Raw genomic sequence first — 20,963 nt, forward strand, 5'->3', positions numbered from 1 at the left:
TTGAACCCTTTGACGTTCCATAGAAAAGTGTCAACAAAAAGGAATATTTCAGTTAGAGAAAGAGAAACATAGAAATGCTATTAGACAAAATTAAATTAGATAATGAAAAGAGACAGAGAAGAAAGAGCAGAGATGGGGATGAAAGAGTAGAGAGGGAACGAGAAAATAAAAAAGCAGAGAGGGAAAGAGAAAATAAAACAGCAGAGATAGGAAGACAAATTGAGTTAGAGAAATTAGAATTACAGTACTGACATGAATTTTTATCCTGTCATGACTGATGCAGCTAATCATTGAAATCAGTTCCAGAATTGGAAGACAAATCTGTACAGAAATGTTTTCCTCACATCAATCGCAATAACACCTGAATCATTCTAACCACATGTTTTGCAACAACACCGGTAATTTCACTTACTAAATGGGGTTAGTACTTTTTAATATGACCTCGGGTACGTAGCACACTGCAAGTTCTCCTTGGTAAACCGTTATAAAGGCTCCGAATGTAATGTAAGGGGAGGCCACTCCAAACGCATGTATCACGGATAACCTTTTCCAGGTAACAGGCATTTCGTATTTCATTTGTCCGTCTCTGCACCCCAAATTTTAATATTTTCAATAATGTTAATGTCTGGACATGGAAATGTGTTGATGTCATTCCCTGCTTCCACTAGTTAGTGTGCAAAGATACCTACGTGACAAGGTGCATTGTCCTCTTGAAAGACCCAGCGGCGGCAGCTAGTTTGTGAAGTGTCGCACAGCAACTGGCCAAAGAAATTTATGAAGAACTTTAATATATTTATTGCTGTTTATGTTTCCATTAACAACTTTTAAAGTGCCAACACCATAGTAGGATTTACAGCTCCATACTATAACAAAAGCTCGTCATTACGTCTCTCTCTGTCACTGCATAGAACAGTAAACATTCGGGACGTTATCTTTCATTTGATTTCCATCAAACATATATTGCATTATTATGACCAAGTTAAATGTTTGTCTCATAACTAAAAATGACGGAAGATGGGTGGTTATTAACTGTCCAGTGTAATCTTTGCCGACAAAATCTGATCCTTCTTTCAATTCACGCTTTCTTGAAAACTACAAACCATTTATAGCCGTCTTCGAATAATAGTCTACTCACAGTTCGGGTTGACACATTGCATTCTGTCCTTGCATTGAATCTGCTTGTAACATCTTTAAGAGTCTGACACCAGTTATTTTTTTAATGCTACAATAGAGGAGTTTTCCACCTTGAGGCAAGTCCTTTCTTCACACGCTTCAGACATTTCTGAACTGTTCTGCTCTTTATCTCCGTCATTTCCTCAAATTCTAGCTAGAAATTCATCATTTGACATTTGAACAATGATATATTTCTGCTCTCTTTTAATTTCTTGCTGTGTGGGGCCATGTTATGCAGACTATATTTGTTTATCAAAGCGAGATAATACAAAAACTCAAAGAAACAAATATCATAACTTCTTTTAAGAATTAAAAAAAAATTAAGAGCAGGGCAAACATGGATCCCTGGGCAGGAGTAAGCATTTTCCGTCGACGACCGGCCACACCCTCCTTGGGCCTTATATATCGATCGGGTAACGGAGTAATCCACAGCCAAATTCAGTGTGCAAAGAACGGCCTCAACTGAAGTCAAATGGCACAACGAACCCTCGTAAAAGTCCAAATTCAAACATATCTTTATGGTTTATTTAGATTGTGAACAAGAATTTTTAACTTTTGAAAATGTTTTTGTTCGCATGATTCACATATGAAATTAATACGAACAGGCATGCAGTCAAACTTGCCGACACTTGTCAAGGTTTACAATACTATGTAAACAACATGTCTTATTTCGCATGATCTCAAATTCATCACAAACTGCTTCATATACAAATTAATCTATACAACAAATTATTAATTATGAATTACGCTCACCATTCCAATACAATGTATATGAAATATAGAGCATACCAATAGTTCTACATAATTGAAGCACTCCATATCGTTCTATTTTTAAAAGTAACTAAAGAAACATCGCGCAAGTGCGGGAATTCACAAGTAAATAATATTGCATAGAGGAAGGACTTTTTTATGCGTGTTTGAATTGTTGACCTTGGAGTTTGACCTACTTTTTGAAAATTTAACCTTGCTAATAACTTTTGAACGGTGAGTGATAGAGCTTTGATATTTCACATGAGTATTCCTTGTGACAAGACCTTTCCGTGGGTACTAAACATTTTGACCTTGACATTTGACCTACTTTTAAAAAGATTGACATTGGTCATAACCTCTAAATGGTAAATAGAGCTTTCATATTGCACTTGAGTATTTCTTGTGACAAGATCTTTCTACTGGTACCAAGATATTTGTCTTTGTGACCTAGGCCATCTTCGGAATTGGCCATTATCGGTGGCATTTTGTGTTTCACAAACACATCTTGTTTTATGCAAGATTGGAGTGTTTACATGTCCATCTCATTATAACCTTTTCTGTGATACTAAAAATGGCGATGAAAACCCAGCATTGCAATTTATTTAACCCTGATCAGGCATCAGTCTGTATTATTTATTCAAAATTTCACATTGCAACAGTATTATATTCTTTACACAATCATAGTTCACTTTTTCTGTATCGATGTTATTACTATTCAACAGTAATGCTTTTACAATTGTCAATTGTCCAGATACTGGTATATGCATAAGATTCTAAAATGCCTGAATTTGCAGCACTTCATGTTATATTGTTTCACTTGAGAAGACAGTTGTCTGGCTTGTGGACTTGTTTATTTATGTTGGACTGTAACATATAAATATTTTTCATTGCATAGGAAACTTCTAGCCCAAATGTGTGTCAAAAACTTTGAAATTACTATGTTACCAATTTTGCTACAATGTTTACAATTTACATGTTCTTGTTTACAGATTTAGTAGTTTAGAAAATTTTCTTTACTAAAGAAAGAATTGGAGTGTTTGTATATCCACTTGATTTTAACCTTTCATGTGTTATTGGCAGGTTGTATTGTGCAATTCCAAAGTATGCCATTATCAATTTTATCTTTAACATTTGGTTTCATTATGTTGGTCCATCAAAAATAAGCTATTAAACATATACTGTCATATGTCAACCTATCATATGTTATCTTTCTGTTCTGTTGACATATTAAACTTTGTTTCATACCTTTATCTATATTTCTTTTCATTTACTTTATTATAGCATTCATGCTTTTTCACAAGAGTTCAGCACCTGATTTAGCTATGAATAGCTGAAGAGCTAAGTGCACAAGTTAAAATGGTGACCCTCACTATAAGATACAAACCAAGAATACTGAGGTTTAACAAGAAAGGGACTATCTCGGCGAAATGATAACCAAAAATATCGAATTCTGGATCATATTGATTAAACAAAACTGGCCACAAGACTACAAGCATTCCTTTAGATATTCGTTTTGGCCTCAAAACCATAAAAAAGGAACAGACTTCCAGAAAATTTCGATTTTGAACACTTCTTTTCTTATATCAAAAACACGAATAGAAAGTTGTACGTAAATCTGCAATTCAAGACCTATGTCTGATTAAAGTATTTGTCTGGAGAGTTTTCATATGAATTGTCATATTAGCATAATTGCACCATTTCTGAAAGTTATGTATTGAATAATTTGACCCCGTCTTTCAGTACTTTGATTTTAAGACGGTCTCCTTGGGGGATCCTCTGATGACCCCTTGAAGGACAGGTTCCAACAAAGGGCAAGAGTTGATTGGGGTTACCTCCTTAGAATGACAATGTCATGGTAGGTAGTTTCCTATAGCTAACTAAAACAGGTAGCGATTTTTTCTTCGTTAAATGCTCTTCATGCAGGTGAAAGTCTTGGATCTGCTATGATACGTGACCGGTCCGTGGTAGGACGTTCGCTTCATAAACGAAAGGTCGTGCGTTCTAGCCCCGCTTATGCCATGGCCGCGGCTAACCTAAGATGGAAGGTGAAGATAATGGACAGTGGTCAATCTCATAAGTCCAATATCAATTACAAAATAGAAAGTTGGGCAAACACGAACCCCTGGATATACCAGAGGTGGGATCAGGTGCTTATGAGGAGTAAACATCTCCTGTCGACCGATCACATCCACCGTGAGCCCTATAGCTTGATCAGGTAAACGTAGTAAAAATAAGTGTGCGAAGAGGTCGAGGCTATCTGGTACCGCTTACAGGGTGACGACCACGAGTTATCTCATCTTATGTAGGTACGAGTTATCCCTCGTGCCAATTTATAATTCACAATGATTCGTACGAATAATCGTCGTGTGTCAATTCTTTTATACTTATTTCTTGATAGACCAATATTAGGTAAAATAGGTCCTGTTGGAGCTCCATTGTGGTTGGCAAACACATGTATATTTATTATCAATTACGTAGGAAACATGAATACTTTCAATCATATTCAAATCACTCGGTTCTAAAAATGAGAAGCACAACACTGTTGATTATTTAAAACTCAGATTTTCGACACAACCCGCGTCTAAATCAAGAGACATATATTACATAAGCAAGTATCAAAAAACCCTGACAAATATTAATAATCTACATTGTTAACAAGAATGATACACTGTTGCAGTGAATTGAGAAAAATGGTAATTCTATGCATAAACATATAATTTTTTTAATGCATATTAGGTACCGTGTGTTATAATGGATGTATTAGCATCACACCCTCCCCAAAGTATTAGACTGATATTTCTAAATCATTGATGTACAAATTTCGGGCAGAATATTTTAAAATCTTGATACACCATTAGAACGTCGTAGTATTCATAATTTCACGGAATGTTGTGACAGTACATTGATATGAAATACGCTTAATTACAATTAACAATGTGTACACTTTAAATCAACTTGAAATGTTATTTTCCATAGAGGATATCAAGACTTTTACATATTTGTTGTTTGAAAACTGATATCCCTGTTCTTCAAACAAAGACCACGGAATTTGGACAAATGCAGTTGTCTTGATTGTCTAGCCTCTACATATCATATGGGCGGTAAAAATTCAGGGCGGCGACTTTGATTTCAGAAATGCAATGGTGATTATTTCAAATTTGTAGGAAATTGTGAAATATTTATTAGAACATCATAACTGTCATTAAGAACGGGGTAGTGTCATTTCGTAAATGAAATGAATACATGTAAAATGATATTTTTTGTAAAAGACAACCCGAGGTTTAAGAACAAGTCCTCATTAAGTAAGACGATTTTCTATGCACAAGAATCTGCGTCACGTAGATCTTTATACACAAGAAAATAGCAGCAAAATATAATGACGTTTTTCCAACTTTCCCAGAAGTAAGAGATGGAAGTCACAAACATTGTATAATCACCAGTTTATGACCATAAATGTCAATATTCAGTGGCGTAGCTTCCATTGAGGCAACCGAGGCAGCTGCCTCGGTAAAAAAAAAAAAAAAAAAAAAAAAAAAAACTTTTACGTTGGTAAAATGTCGATAGCTTCTGGGGGGCACAGCCCCCCAGACCCCCTGCCTCGGTAATATTATAACCCAAGCTACGCCTATGATATTGACTATCTAAAAGCAATCGATTTTGTTTTTAAATCTTGCGCACTTTCAGACATGCAGTACCGATACATATTATATACCCCACTTTTCAATTAATTCCTGATGTCTTCTGTACTTCATTGTCTATAATAACAGTAGTGTTATTTATTCGTACTAGTTATTTTAATTGAAACTAAAACTGTACAGAACTTCTATTTTATCAATGTATTGAACTTTCTAATTTTCAGTTAACTGATGATAGTAGTTTATAACGTTTAATTTGTCAGATGCGCAAGATATGCTATGGTCTATGTTGTAACATACTATGGGTACCAACTTAAAGCACCTTCCCTCTAACAGGTACCAGATTATAAAGCACTCTCTAACTGGTACCAGATTATAAAGCACTCTCCCTCTAACAGGTACCAACTAATAAACACTCTCCCTCTAACAGGTACCAGATTATAAAGCACTCTCCCTCTAACACGTACCAACTAATAAACACTCTCCCTGTAACAGCTACCAACTTATAAAGCACTCTCCCTCTAACAGGTACCAACTTATAAGGCAACCTCCCTGTAACAGGTACCAACTAATAAAGCACTCTCCCTCTAACAGGTACCAACTTATAAGGCAACCTCCCTCTAACAGGTACCAACTAATAAAGCACTCTCCCTCTAACAGGTACCAACTTATAAGGCACTCTCCCTGTAACAGGTACCAGATTATAAAGCACTCTCCCTCTAACAGGTACCAACTAATAAAGCACTCTCCCTCTAACAGGTACCAACTTATAAGGCAACCTTCCTCTAACAGGTACCAACTAATAAAGCACTCTCCCTCTAACAGGTACCAACTTATAAGACACTCTCCCTCTAACAGGTACCAACTTATAAAGCACTCTCCCTCTAACAGGTACCAGATTATAAAGCACTCTCCCTCTAACAGGTACCAAATAATAAAGCACTCTCCCTCTAACAGGTACCAACTTATAAGGCAACCTCCCTCTAACAGGTACCAACTAATAAAGCACTCTCCCTCTAACAGGTACCAACTTATAAGGCAACCTCCCTCTAACAGGTACCAACTAATAAAGCACTCTCCCTCTAACAGGTACCAACTAATAAAGCACTATCCCTCTAACAGGTACCAACTTAGAAGGCAACCTCCCTCTAACAGGTACCAACTAATAAAGCACTCTCCCTCTAACAGGTACCAACTTATAAGGCACTCTCCCTCTAACAGGTACCAGATTATAAAGCACTCTCCCTCTAACAGGTACCAACTAATAAAGCACTCTCCCTCTAACAGGTACCAACTTATAAGGCAACCTTCCTCTAACAGGTACCAACTAATAAAGCACTCTCCCTCTAACAGGTACCAACTTATAAGACACTCTCCCTCTAACAGATACCAACTTATAAAGCACTCTCCCTCTAACAGGTACCAGATTATAAAGCACTCTCCCTCTAACAGGTACCAAATAATAAAGAACTCTCCCTCTAACAGGTACCAACTTATAAGGCAACCTCCCTCTAACAGGTACCAACTAATAAAGCACTCTCCCTCTAACAGGTACCAACTTATAAGGCAACCTCCCTCTAACAGGTACCAGATTATAAAGCACTCTCCCTCTAACAGGTACCAGATTATAAAGCACTCTCCCTCTAACAGGTACCAACTTATAAGACACTCTCCCTCTAACAGGTACCAACTTATAAGGCAACCTCCCTGTAACAGGTACCAACTTATAAAGCACTCTCCCTCTAACAGGTACCAGATTATAAAGCACTCTCCCTCTAACAGGTACCAACTAATAAAGCACTCTCCCTCTAACAGGTACCAACTAATAAAGCACTCTCCCTCTAACAGGTACCAACTTATAAGGCAACCTCCCTCTAACAGGTACCAACTAATAAAGCACTCTCCCTCTAACAGGTACCAACTAATAAAGCACTCTCCCTCTAACAGGTACCAACTTAGAAGGCAACCTCCCTCTAACAGGTACCAACTAATAAAGCACTCTCCCTCTAACAGGTACCAACTTATAAGGCACTCTCCCTCTAACAGGTACCAGATTATAAAGCACTCTCCCTCTAACAGGTACCAACTAATAAAGCACTCTCCCTCTAACAGGTACCAACTTATAAGGCAACCTTCCTCTAACAGGTACCAACTAATAAAGCACTCTCCCTCTAACAGGTACCAACTTATAAGACACTCTCCCTCTAACAGATACCAACTTATAAAGCACTCTCCCTCTAACAGGTACCAGATTATAAAGCACTCTCCCTCTAACAGGTACCAACTAATAAAGCACTCTCCCTCTAACAGGTACCAACTTATAAGGCAACCTTCCTCTAACAGGTACCAACTAATAAAGCACTCTCCCTCTAACAGGTACCAACTTATAAGACACTCTCCCTCTAACAGGTACCAACTTATAAAGCACTCTCCCTCTAACAGGTACCAACTTATAAAGCACTCTCCCTCTAACAGGTACCAGATTATAAAGCACTCTCCCTCTAACAGGTACCAACTTATAAGGCAACCTCCCTGTAACAGGTACCAACTTATAAAGCACTCTCCCTCTAACAGGTACCAGATTATAAAGCACTCTCTCTCTAACAGGTACCAACTAATAAAGCACTCTCCCTCTAACAGGTACCAGATTATAAAGCACTCTCCCTCTAACAGGTACCAACTTATAAGGCAACCTCCCTGTAACAGGTACCAACTTATAAAGCACTCTCCCTCTAACAGGTACCAGATTATAAAGCACTCTCCCTCTAACAGGTACCAACTAATAAAGCACTCTCCCTCTAACAGGTACCAGATTATAAAGCACTCTCCCTCTAACAGGTACCAACTTATAAGACACTCTCCCTCTAACAGGTACCAACTTATAAGGCAACCTCCCTGTAACAGGTACCAACTTATAAAGCACTCTCCCTCTAACAGGTACCAGATTATAAAGCACTCTCCCTCTAACAGGTACCAGATTATAAAGCACTCTCCCTCTAACAGGTACCAACTTATAAGACACTCTCCCTCTAACAGGTACCAACTTATAAGGCAACATCCCTCTAACAGGTACCAACTTAGAAGACACTCTCCCTCTAACAGGTACCAACTAATAAAGCACTCTCCCTCTAACAGGTACCAACTAATAAAGCACTCTCCCTCTAACAGGTACCAACTTATAAGGCAACCTCCCTCTAACAGGTACCAACTTATAAAGCACTCTCCCTCTAACACGTACCAGATTATAAAGCACTCTCCCTCTAACAGGTACCAAATAATAAAGCACTCTCCCTCTAACAGGTACCAACTTATAAGGAAACCCTCCCTCTAACAGGTACCAACTAATAAAGCACTCTCCCTCTAACAGGTACCAACTTATAAGGCAACCTCCCTCTAACAGGTACCAACTAATAAAGCACTCTCCCTCTAACAGGTACCAGATTATAAAGCACTCTCCCTCTAACAGGTACCAGATTATAAAGCACTCTCCCTCTAACAGGTACCAGATTATAAAGCACTCTCCCTGTAACAGGTACCAACTTATAAGACACTCTCCCTCTAACAGGTACCAACTTATAAAGCACTCTCCCTCTAACAGGTACCAGATTATAAAGCACTCTCCCTCTAACAGGTACCAACTTATAAGGCAACCTCCCTCTAACAGGTACCAACTTATAAAGCACTCTCCCTCTAACAGGTACCAGATTATAAAGCACTCTCTCTCTAACAGGTACCAACTAATAAAGCACTCTCCCTCTAGCAGGTACCAGATTATAAGGCAACCTCCCTCTAACAGGTACCAGATTATAAATGGAGGATATTTTATAATCTGGTACATGTTGGAGGAAGTGTGCTTTGTAAGTTGGTACCTGTTAGAGGGAGGGTACTTTATAGAATCTGGTACCTGTTAGAGGGAGGCTGCTTTATAAGTTGGTACCTGTTAGAGGGAGGGTGCTTTATAAGTTGGTACCTGTTAGAGGTAGTGTACTTTATAATCTGGTACCTGTTAGAGGGAGAGTGCCTTATAAGTTGGTACCTGTTAGAGGGAGGGTGCTTTATAATCTGGTATCTGTTAGAGGGAAGATGCTTTATGATTTGATGATAAAGCATTTTATCTCAAAGAGGTACCAAGTTATACAGCACCCTAACTCTAACAGGAAGCAGTGTATGCTAGGACTAAAATAATTATAGCTTCTCCCAAAGTAGAACTTCTATTGTGCTTATCAAAAACAATCGTTGTCAATAGTACAGTGTACTTGGGATCAGCTGGACTTGTTACACTACAGAAATCATGGAACACACTGTTTCCATGTTGTACCTGTTTGGTTGTGAATCCCAGATGATGTTCAACAACTTGTTCAACACCTTGTTTGAAATGAAAAGACTTGTAAAGTTTACAAATTTATTATAGCACAAGTCAATATTGTTTTAGAGTAGCTGATAACAAGTAATAAGTTTTCCAATAAAAATAAATGAGTACAAGCAGAAAAGGTTACATAGGGTGTTTTTCTGATGCCATTTCTAGAATAAAGTGCAACGTCACGGCACATGATACGCCCGTCACATATTGTTAACAGTATAGATTGTACCCATTAAAACATTTTTTTTATATCACCTTAATTAAAAGTCACAGTGACCTTAAAGTAGGATGCGACACACCTTCTACCTAAGATGCATTAGTTGACCAATTTTGGTGATTCTAGGTCTAATAGTTTTCAAGTTATGAGCCGGACAAGTTTTTGCCATATATGGCCATATCTTCTTAATGAAAAGTCACAGTGACCTGGTTTTAATGTGCGACACACCTTCTACCCAAGATGTATCTACAGACAAAGTTTGATGATTCTAGGCCTTGTAGTATTTAAGTTACGGGTCGGACACGAAAAAGCTAACAGACGGACGGACAGACGGATATCTTCTTAATGAAAAGTCACAGTGACCTGGTTTTAATGTGCGACACACCTTCTACCCAAGATGTATCTACAGACAAAGTGTGATGATTCTAGGCCTTGTAGTATTTAAGTTACGGGTCGGACACGAAAAAGCTAACAGACGGACGGACATGAACGCCATACCATAATATGGAACGTCTTAAGACGGGCGTATAAAAAGGCTTTAAATAGTATCAGCCATCATCAGGCTGTCACATACTTTCTTTCCATGAATAAAAGCTCCTAAACTTAAAAGTGACAGGAGGCCGGTAGATAGACAACTAGAGCTCTGCGGAAAATATTTCCCCAAAATTGACCATGATCAACAATCTGTAAATATTCTAAAACACCAAAGAAGTTATTTACAAAGACCCTAGCTTCAAAACTGTGAGATGAGTTAAAAGGTCAAGCCGTCATTTATTTAATACATGTATATTTCCTCAAAAACTGACTCGGTTAAACCTGTAATTTTCAACAACAAAATAATTAAACAAAAATCAAAATCATAACCACATACACATTTTCCATACCCATACAAATACTCTGCAGAATAAGGTTCTCAGTTGAATATTGGGAGAAATTTGACAAATCATGTACTTTCTATGTAATGTTTCCTCAAAATACTCAGTTCAAGAATCTGTAATTTTCTCAAACAAGGTTTTCCTATTAAGTGAACCTACAACCTTGACCTTAAAAAACAATAAGCATCTTCCTTTTATGGTGATCAAATGTACCAAGTTGTAAGATTCTGGAGCTTACGGTTCAGTCTGTATCCCATCTTACAAGGTCCGGACAGACAACAACATACCATAATATGTCCAGTCTCTGACGGGCAAGTACCATAATAAGAAAATCTAAAGTTATGACCCTAACAAGCTTTCACAAACTATAAAACATGAGGTGTTTGTAAAACATATAAGCCCCCATGGTGCAAAATTGAAAAGGGTTATACACATGCATAATTTGATTGATAGTAGTATCATCAATTCGAAATATTGAGCAAACAATATCTTCCTATGTCAGGAGTGGATTGACCAAGTGACCTAAAAATCAATAGGGGTCATCTACTCCTTATGCTGTACCAGGTTTGGTGTCAATCAAGCAAATAATTCTTAAAACATAAGAGACAATATATTACTATGTCCAGTTTACCCCTTGACTTCTGACCATGTGACCTCAAATCTACTCCTTGAGATGTACCAGTGTACCAAGTTTGATGTCTGTCAAGCAAAGGGTTCTCAAGATATTGAGCAGGCAGTGTCTTCCTATGTCCAGAGTAGATTGACCCTTGACATTTCGACCCGAAAAACAATTGGGGTCCTCTTCTTTTCATAACCAACCCACATATGAAATATATTACGATCAAGTGAATGGTTCTTAAGATATTAAGCGGACAACATGTGGTCTACCGACCGACCAACAGGTGCAAACCAATATGCCCCTCTTCTTTGAATGGGAGCATAAATATAGTGTTATAACACTAAAAGGCTTCCATACATCTAAAAGTAACATAGGACAAGGCTAACTATAGAAACATTGAGATAGCCTAAACACTTAAACTCTGAAAAAGTAATATCTGATACTACCCTGAACCAAGTAAATTGACTCTGCTAAGGTATTTACATATTATAATGTAAAATCTAAATTGTTCCCTAACTCAAATCAATGTTATGTTCATTTCCTACTCTATGTAAAAGATAAGAGGCGAACACGAAATTCATGTGAAAAGTACAAACCTTAGAGTTCTTTAACCTAGCAGAGTGAGTAAATCTGAGTCAGCTCCTTATATAGGGCTGACAAAATCAATGGGATACTAAATATAAATGCTCAATCTGATAACCCAGGATTAAGCCTCTTGGCCAATGAAATTGCAGAAAACAAATTATGTTCAGGAAGACTGGAATAATGGCAGGTATAATGAATTACATAGCACAGTGAAAGGTAAACATGTGAAACATTAAGATATTTCCTTTACAAAATCTTAAATGTAAAGTTTGAAAAGGTTGCATGTATAGTACAATGTATGCCAGTGGATTTGAAAATGACCTGAATCAATGGTCTTTCTATTTGGTACAAAACAGATATAGTTATGATTAATCATTATATCATTGGGTAAAGGTGGCAGTCTGCTTCCCTTAAGGATGTATTCTAAACAGTGGATGCAATCAAAATCTCTGCCTCCACAAACATAATATCTTTGAAGTATTGGATGTGTGTGTTCATATTCTGTCCAATCCTGTAACATGAAAAACAAGACATAATCTTATTGGCTCATCCTAAATTTAGTATCCTATCAAAGTTTAACTAGTAAATTGCATTCTTCTATTGTGTTATCGAGTATATAAGTTCAAACACAGTATTTATCAAGTTTCTCTGAATAATTAGAATTTATCCTACCATCTCCTACCATTATCTTTTTCCTTTAAATATTGAATATCTTAGACAGAAAATAAAATCATAAAAACTTTATATATCACACAATGCGAAGTCAATATAAAATTACTGGTAAAGAAAGTTCAACTCTTTGACACAAGTATGATGGAAAATTAAAGATAACGGTGATAATGTTTCGAGGATTGTTTTCATCTCTCAAACAAAATACATGTAGAATTTCAAATTGAAAATAGAAGCAATGTTGACTATTTGAAATGATCATATGGAATTTGTGCACCACAAAGATGAACTTACATAATGGATTTTAGCCTAAACAGTCCAAATTCTTCCAAAACCAATGCACACAGTTCTAAACTACCCTGGATGAAAAAATGAAAGAAAAAAAGATTTATATATATATATGTCTGTTCTTAATGTTTGAATATCTTCACACAAATAAAAGATATAGGTTAACAAAGAGGCCCATGGGCCACATCGCTCACCTGAGTCACCCTGGTCCAGTTCTAAAGATTTTCCCTATATATTCGCATGTAAAACTTTGGTCTCTATTGTGACCCCATCCTACCCCCAGGGGCCATGATTTGTAACAACAGGCCCATGGGCCACATCGCTCACCTGAGTCACTTTGGCCCATATCTGAAGACTTTCCATATATATTTCCATGTAAAACCTTAGTCCCTATTATGGCCCAAACTACCCTTTGCATACTTGAATCTACACTATGTCAGAAAGCTTTCATGTAAATGTCAATTTCTTTGGCCCAATGGTTCTTGAGAAGAAGATTTTTAAAGCTTTATCCTATATTTGTATGTAAAACTTTGACCCCCCCCACTTGTGGCCCCATCCTACTCCCCAGGGGCCATGATTTGAACAAACTTGAATCTGCACTACGTCAGGAAGCTTTCAGGTAAATTTCAGCTCTTCTGGCCCAGTGGTTCTTGAGAAGAAGATTTTTAAATGACCCCACCCTATTTTTTCATTTTTATGATTATCTCCCCTTTGAAAGGGACATGGCCCTTCATTTGAACAAACTTGAAAGCCCTTCACCCAAGGATGCTTTTGGCCATGTTTGGTTGAAATTGGCCCAGTGGTTCTGGAGAAGAAGTCGAAAATGTGAAAAGTTTAACAGACAAACGGACAGACAGACGGACAGACAGACAGACGACGGACAAAAAATTATCAGAAAAGCTCACTTGAGCTTTCAGCTCAGGTGAGCTACAAACTTGAATCTGCACTAGGTCAGGAATCTTTAATGATAATTTCAGGTCCTCTGGCCCAGTGCTTTTTGAGAAGATTTTTAAATGACCCCACCCTAATTTTGTGATTATCTCCCCTTTGTGCCAAGTTTTGGTTGAAATTGGCTCAGTGGTTCTGGAGAAGAAGATGAAAATGTGAAAAGTTTATGCCGACGACAGACAACTAACAAATTTTGATCAGAAAAGCACATTTGAGCCTGAGAAAAAAACAAGAGGCCCAGGGGCCTTATAGGTCACCTGAGTATCATGTAACAACCTTCCAATGTTTGAATTAGGTTTGTGTTTAAATATAAGAATTTTACTTTTGGATGGAAGAAACATTGAATAGCTATGTGGTCAGCCCCGCCTTTGCACCAGAACCCCTTACCCAGGGACCATAAATTTCAGTTTTGAAAGAAGCATCCTTGATCATCATTATCATACTATTAGTTTGTCTACTTAATACCCAGCAGCAGAGGAGAAGATTTTCAAAGAAATAAAATGCATTTTCACTATATGATCAATAGGGCCCCACCCTAATACCAGAAACCCTGACCCAGGGGCCATGAATTTCACAATTTTGAAAGAGGCATCCTTGCTCATCATAACCATGCTATTGGTTTGTCTACTTAATACCCAAGGACAGAGAAGAAGATTTTCAAAGAAATAATGCATTTTCACTATATGACTTATAGAGCCCCACCCTAACAACAGAACCCCTGATCTAGGGGCCATGAATTTCACAATTTTTAACAAGAGGTACTGTGAGCAATGCTCACTAAGAATACCCCCCGCTTACCTCAATCTCCCAAAGGGTGTTGGTAATAGGTATAAACTACCTCTTTTCTGAGTGTTGCTACTTCGATGTCCAGTGCGCATGACCTTTGACCTTTTGACCCCAAAATCGATAGGGAACATCTTCATCCCATGGGTAGTCCATATGTATGATATGGTGACTGTAGGTGGAAAGGATAACGCTTTAGAGCCCGGAAACCATATTGCTACTTCAATGTTCAGTGCGCGTGACCTTTGACCTTTTGACCCCAAAATCGATAGGGATCATCTTCATCCCATGGGTAGTCCATATATATGATATGGTGATTGTAGGTGGAAAGGATAACGCTTTAGAGCCCGGAAACCATATTGCTACTTCAATGTCCAGTGCGCTTGACCTTTGACCTTTTGACCCCAAAATCGATAGGGAACATCTTCATCCCATGGGTAGTCCATATATATGATATGGTGACGGTAGGTGGAAAGGATAATGCTTTAGAGCCCGGAAACCATTGCGTCTATAGACGGACGGACGGACAACCCGATTCCAGTATACCCCCCCACAACTTGTTGCATGGGGTACAAAGAGGCATCCTTGCTCATCATTACCATGCTATTAGTTTGTCTACTTAATACCTAGAGACAGAGAAGAAGATTTTCAAAGAATTTCTACACTTTCACTATATGACCAATAGAGCCCCACCCTAACACAAGAAGCCCTGCCCCAGGGGCCATGAATTTCACATTTTTGGTAGAGGGCTCAACGCTCATTATAATTATGCCCACAGTTTGGCTTCTTGATGTCCAGGAGTAAAGACGAAGATTTTTTAAAATTACACTCATTTTGATGGTTTTTGCCCCACCCCTCAGGCCCCAGGGGGCAGGGACCACGAATTTCACAATTTTTGTTCCCCTCCACCCACAGATGCTATATGCCAAAATTGGTTGAAATTGGTTCAGGGGTTTCAGAGAAGAAGCTGAAAATGTTCAAATGTTAACGCACGACGAACGACGACGGACAAAAACAGATAGCAATAGGTCACCTGAATGAATTCAGGTGACCTAAAAATTTAGAACTTACTGGCAAAATCTCGGTGCCCTGTAAATGTGATTTCTTACATCCTTATTGGCGGGGTAAAAGCATCTGTTAAATTCTGAGATGGTGTTCCCTGGTGAAATAGTATCCTTTACAAACAGACGGAAATGTCTTTTTGTTTCATCAACGCTTTGTGTGCCCTCGTGTACAAGTAAATGTATTTTTGATATAATAGTCTCATCTACTGGCTGGCTTAATCCTGGAAACTAAGAAAACATTCTAAATGAATACATGTAATTATATAAGGGGATTTGAAACAAAATGTATGCCTCTCTTGCTGAACTTTGCCAACAGAATTTAAGTTTTACAATTTTCATTTATGTATATATTGAAAGTTTGATGCCTGTGACATTTGGGAATTACTGACATAGCATAATTTTAGGGATTGTAGCATTGGTGAGAAACACTGCACTGCCACCGGTCTCTAATTTATGAATGGGCTTGTAAATTTTTCAGTTAAAGTTTATAATCTGATTGGACTACTTGTCTGGCAATATATACAGGGCTCAAAATTAATGTATGCCTGTCACTCCGTGACTGGTTAAAAGTCTGGCTGACTGACTGACATTTGTTTTAGTCAGTCAGATGAGTTAATTTTCTAAAGCATCATTTTGCAAAATATACTTATGAAAGAAGTAGGTACAGTTTCTAAAGTAATTTGGCCCAAAATATCGATGATTTCACTTGGAGCTCAAACCCTGGCATTCAAATAAGGAATGGATTAGCAAACCCAAAATCTGCTCAGTTTGATCAGCAAAATGATTTGTGTCATATGACGTGAGCTAGAAGTTGGCATAAAATTGCAAAAATGCCATTTTCAATGAAAATATCCACAAATTCAGGTGGTTTTCTTATCAGAAAACATACAGTGCATGCGTCGAGCAAATTCATATTCAAGTATGTTTTTCATCTTAAATTAATACACAATATATATCATTTTTATTTTGCTCGACAAATGCGCACATCTTTTCCTGAGCAATAATCTGTATGACATTTGACAGTTTTCAGGCTTATTTGAAAACAAGATGTGTTTGTGAAACACAAATGCCCCAGATAATGGCCAATTCCAAAGATGGTCAAGGTCACAAGGGCAAATATCTTGGTACCAGTAGAAAGATCTTGTCAAAAGAAATCATCATGTATAATACGAAAGCTCTAATATTTACCATTTAGAAGTTATGACCAATGTAAAAAAAAATTAAAAGTAAGTTAAATGTCAAGGTCAAAAGGTTTAATACCAACGGAAAGGTCTTGTCACAAGGAACACTCATGTGAAATATCAAAGCTCTATCACTTATTGTTCAAACGTTATTAGCAAGGTTAAAGTTTTCAAAAAGTAGGTCATACTCCAAGGTCAAGGTCACATGGTAAAAAATGTTGGTACCCACGGAAAGGTCTTGTCACAAGGAATACTCATGTGAAATAACTAAGCTCTATCACTTACTGTTCAAAAGTTATTAGCAAGGTTAAAGTTTCAGACAGAATGACAGAATTACAGAATGACAGACAGGACAAAAACAATATGCCCCCTGATCTTCAATCTCGGGGGCATAAAAAGGCAGGAAATGTCATAATGCTGTCCAATTAGAAATATCATTCTGGTTTTGTTGACATAGTATACCTGGCATATATTTTACTTTCTTAAAACGCTTATTAAGGTTAATTCCAAACACATTTTATTGAGAGAAAATTTTTGGGCCTTTTTATGTATACAATCGTACCTTGTTCTTTACACGTTTGGCATGCTTCGATCTGTAGACCTATCAGACAAATCCGAGTTGTAAATATAAATCCCACATTTAAGTGTTACAATATTGTTTAAGACATATTGAGCTAAATTTCATTTTAATAACATTAATGAAATGTGTTTAAATATTTCTGGAAAACTCTGTTGGACTAGTAAATTTTTCAGCGGACTGGTTGAAATTATACCCCATCAGTCCGGCTGGACTGGTGACATAAAAAGTTAGCTTCAAGCACTGTATATAGGGAGTAAAAGATGCTTCATTTACCTCCCCTACTAGATGCTTTCTGTGATCTGCTGGATCTGGTAAAAACAATGAATCTCCACTTTCTTCTAAATGCTTTCCTTGGCCAACTTCTCTCAGAGGAGCTTTGATATTGTTTTCCTTTTCCAGATAGAGTCCGTTTCTTGAATCTGAAGACAAATATGACACCATTTTAACATGTCTCAGTAGTCCTCATAAATTCCAGTAATTAATTCATCACTAAATGTTTTAACCTCTAATTGAAAATGATTTCATATTTGAGTCTTTGCAGGGGTTTTCCTACCATTTTCAAACTGGGTCCAGAGTCCGTAGAATTGGGAAAATTGACACATAAAATGTTCAAATTGGGAAAGTATGAAAAGTATTAATTACCTTGTGCTTAGATACGCATAAATAAAAGAGAAGAAAAAAATGTTTTCACTCAGCAAAACATGATATATATTCATAGCAAAATCTGTGTCAGAGATCTCATTCCTTTCTGTCTAAAAAAAATTCTAATTATGTCTCCCCTCTTCCAGGGGGAGACATAGTTTTTGTACTTCATCCGTCTTTCTGTCTGTCACAAAATCTTGTGAACACTTCTCCTATATGGCTTATCGGATAGTCTTGAAACTTTGTGCAATGCTTCATTCTCATTTGTAGATGTGCATATTGGTGGGACAGGATGATCCAATTATTTTCCTTAAAGTTATAGTGGATCTAACAGGGGTGGAAGAACAGTGTCATTGTTACATAAGAGTCCAGTAAATGAAAAGACCCAGTCCCTATTGAAAATTCCCTCTAATTAGATAATAGCTAAACTATAAGCTGATTTTCATGGTGTACAAAATGCATACCTTAAACTCTGGATATTTCAAGACAGTCCTCAAGGAAACTATTGTGAGGCAGTCCATCTTCTTGGAAGGCTGTAGTGATTGTCTTTTTTTGTGTGTCTAGCTGAATTCTGCTGAAAGAATTTATTAGTCTCACTATCAACCTTGCCATGCATTAATTTTTTTAAAGACCACACCTGTAATCAAAATCAAAGCATTACTTGTTTCTAAATATATACATCAGTATCATCACCAACAAAGACAGCCTTGTCTTGAAACACAAGCTTAGTATAACATGAAACCAATCATTACAATGACCAATGTTTCAAATTTATTTATATTAACAGTCCTTGACCAGTCGAATTTGATCAATATTTTCATTAGTTTGTCACTATGAAGATACCGTAATTTTCCAACTCAGTCTCATATAGACATACACGGAGAAAATTTGTGGCTGGATCGGGAATTGAACCCAGGGACCTCTGTGCAAGATTTTACCAGTTGGTGCCGTGACTACTCTTGTCCTGCCAGGGGTGAAATGAATCTTGGGTTGTGTGTCTTCGACGGCAAAGACAAATTAAAGGGAGGAATTTAGTAGTTAGGGCTACACGGACCGTGGATATCGACCTGGATAGCTCAGTGGTTAGAGCACCTGACTAGTAATGCAGGGATCCTAGGTTTGACTCCTGGTCCAGCCAAATATTTTCTCCTCCCCTATACTGCATTCCGTGACATAACTTGCGCAGTGTTAAGTTTATACGTGTATCAAATTAAAAATCTAGGCCCACTGGCCTTCATTGTGGAATGAATAGTAGGATTGTTACATATAATGTCCGAAATTACAAACGTTCACAGAAAATACCAAAGATATGACCGAAATTAAAAATTATTGAAGTCGTCAAAGGAGGGACCAACATTTTTAATGTGAATATGATAGTAGATGTCATGTATTACTGAGATCATTTTAGCTCCTCTCTCGGTAATTTTTGTCATTTTTTTGGTAATTTCTGTAAATGGTACCGTAGTAGGCTAGTTTTGGTCATTCCTGCGCTGCGGAATGACTTCCCAGGCCACGTGCCCTTGCCTTGTGCTTGTTTAGCCTATATAGAATATACTTACCAATCTTGCAAAAATCTTTTGATTCCCGGGCAATACGGTACTAATATCTCATGTTTTATAAATTAATATACCTCGCGGACACTACTAAAGACAGAGATATTTCCGGCACCAACGGTCTCTTCGTAGATATGTTTGGTCTATCGTCCCGCTTTCCCATATTTGATATTTTCTATCTTTTTTTGCGCAAGAGTTAGCCTATTTTAAGTACAACTTAACAGATGAAATACAGGGGCAATTAACTCATTGTATAGGGGCAGGTAACTCGTGGTCGCCGCCCTGCAAGCGGTACCAAATAGCGTTAACCGTGCGAAGAACGGTCTAACAATCGGTATGAAACAAGCCAGACAGTATTTAACGAAATGATAGGTTGTATTGGCAAACTAAATTGTTATAACAACCATAGAATTTGCGAAATGCTGACTCTAAACGAGTGAATGATCATTTTTTAAATTGAGGCAGGCTACTGACAAATAAGTTTAAACAGTCTTGTTTAAGGTCAGCACAGAAGTGAATTTATATACATGCTTGGAAGAAACGGTCGCGGTAGCTTAGTGGTTAGAGCGTTCGCTTTGAAAGCGGGAGGTTGTAAGTTCGTGCAATGTCCACGTCATACATAAGACATGTAGTGATTGCTCCTTCGCCAAACGCTCGGCATTTAGAAGTGAGAATCACGGGTCTTTTGGATATGACCTTATAAACGGAGGTTCCGTGTCGTGGTAGGTTTTGGCACGAAAAGAACCTCTCACTGTTACGGTCCTGAGTGCTAAGCCTACATGTAGGTCTAAATACAGCTCATGACGTCTCAATATGAGGGGAAAATTTTCGATGGGACGTAAAACAATTAAACAATCAATCATGTTAAATGGTTCGGGTATTAACATGGCTTTGGAGACAAAGAAGGCTTTTATAATAAAAAAAATTTCAGTTACGTTCTTGCGCTTGCTCCTATGATAGACTTAGCAATAATCTATGTCGAAATCCTGCATGAGATTCACATACGTTTTAGAAAGTTTGGTGTTATCACATTTGCACGTG

General features: G+C 37.6%; 1 long non-coding RNA gene across 3 annotated transcripts; it reads right to left on the reverse strand.

Annotated features, from left to right (window-relative positions):
* Window positions 1-9,946: 9,946 nt before the first annotated feature.
* On the reverse strand, window positions 9,947-20,227 carry LOC125673631 (uncharacterized). Of its 3 annotated transcripts, none has more exons than XR_008803360.1 (7): window positions 19,929-20,227; window positions 18,834-18,940; window positions 18,001-18,146; window positions 17,710-17,748; window positions 15,974-16,194; window positions 13,178-13,242; window positions 9,947-12,725 (listed from the first exon to the last, which is right to left on the reverse strand). It is a non-coding gene; the product is annotated as an uncharacterized LOC125673631 (long non-coding RNA). The 3 variants fall into 3 exon arrangements; XR_008803358.1 differs by having other exon boundaries at window positions 18,834-18,943; XR_008803359.1 differs by lacking the exon at window positions 17,710-17,748 and having other exon boundaries at window positions 18,834-18,943.
* Between the last annotated feature and the right edge of the window lie 736 nt (window positions 20,228-20,963).

This window comes from Ostrea edulis, chromosome 5 (assembly GCF_947568905.1).
Source record: "Ostrea edulis chromosome 5, xbOstEdul1.1, whole genome shotgun sequence".
In the NCBI taxonomy this organism is placed as follows: domain Eukaryota; kingdom Metazoa; phylum Mollusca; class Bivalvia; order Ostreida; family Ostreidae; genus Ostrea; species Ostrea edulis.